At 43.9% G+C, this 1,534-nt stretch overlaps 1 pseudogene; it reads right to left on the bottom strand.

Annotated features, from left to right (window-relative positions):
* Positions 1-722: 722 nt before the first annotated feature.
* Positions 723-1,330, bottom strand: LOC119949174 (annotated as a pseudogene).
* Positions 1,331-1,534: the final 204 nt, after the last annotated feature.

The following is a 1,534-nucleotide window of genomic DNA, read 5'->3' as shown; positions in this document are numbered from 1 at the left end:
GCGTGCAGTACTAGGCGGTTTGGAGAGCACAATACAATAGAGCTAGTAGACATGAGCCCTGCCTTCATGGAACTTGTAGCCTAATCTGGGAGGAAAACATTAAAATAAATTATAGATAGGTGGAAGAAGGAAAAGGGGGATGTACATGAGTTAGTTCCTCATAGAATATGCATGAGAGTGTGAATGTTGCTGTGTGAACCACTAAGACTAGAATCTGGAGCAAGATAGATGGATAGTGGTTGGGTAATGCAGGGCTAAAGTGGCTGTTGGGGGGCTATAAATTAAGGAGATGAGAAACTAATCAAGGAAGGTCTTTCGGAGGAGATGTGAATTCACAAGGGTTTTGAAGATGGGGAGAGCGGTGATCTGCTGGCTTTGATTCAGTGTTTGGATCTCCTAAACTCATATCAAAGAGAGGGTAACATAATAGCACCTGCTCCTTGTTGCCCCCCCCCCCCCCCTTGCTCCTCGGGGCTTTTTTGTCTGCCTAAACCTTAAATTGGGCCCTGCTTCTCAAACTTTATTTTTCCCCTTCTAGATTGTACACTTCTTGTGTCTACCAACTCTATTGTAGTATCCTCAGCTCTTCCAGCCTTTCAAATGGGAGACAGTTCTTTGATATTCAGCCTCCTCTCCCTGCCTTACACTCACACACAGACACACACATTTAACACTGAACCCTGAACCCTGAGAAACAAGGCCAGCAGTGGGGAAAAGATCCCTTATTTCTCTGAACAAGTAACTGCTGCTGCCTTATTGAGTCCTCAGATTGACAGGTCATAGACCACTTCTTTCATCTTCTTGACTTCACATTTCAGTACATTATAGCACTTCCTCACGTGAATCATTTTTAGGTTGAGGAGGAAGAGGAAGTGGGAATCTGACTCGTTAGTGAAAGTGGGGATGTGGAGGGGACTGGCATAATCCCCAGCCGTGACACTGATTGACAGCCAGGAGAATTCACTGGCAATAATTAAAACTCCAAAGAGATAATCCTCAATATCCAGCCTCTTGATTGGGCTCAATGCCAAGTATTTACGTGACAGCTTCTTGAGTCACCAAAGTTTCTGACTCCAAGTACACAATGAATGCTGCAGGGAAGATCAAGTGTTGCAACATGAACTGCCAATGTTCACAAAATCTGTAGTACTGCTCCATGGGAAACTTGGTGTTCAGGCATGTTAACTGTGTTCATTCTATGCCAAAATGTTCTTGAACTTTCAGGCACTTTTCTCGGAATATCCTGAAATCTATGGCCCTCATGAATTCCTTGCAGCAAGGTTAAAATCTCCCAGGCTATTAATTCTAAAGTTTGCATGATTTTTTTCAATTTAATAATTGTGGTATTTGTAAAGTGCTTACTATGTTCCAAGCATGGTACTCAGCCCTGAGTTCAATAAAAGATAATCAGGTGAAGTGATTTCCCCAATCTCTCTTTCTTTCACACACACACACACACACACACACACACACACACACACACACACACACACACACACACCCCGCCCCCCGCCCCACTCACTCACTCACCCAG

The sequence above is a fragment of the Tachyglossus aculeatus genome, chromosome X2 (assembly GCF_015852505.1).
Source record: "Tachyglossus aculeatus isolate mTacAcu1 chromosome X2, mTacAcu1.pri, whole genome shotgun sequence".
NCBI lineage: Eukaryota > Metazoa > Chordata > Mammalia > Monotremata > Tachyglossidae > Tachyglossus > Tachyglossus aculeatus.
The sequence above is the reverse complement of the archived record's forward strand: the minus strand, read 5'-3'. Positions and strand labels throughout refer to the sequence as shown.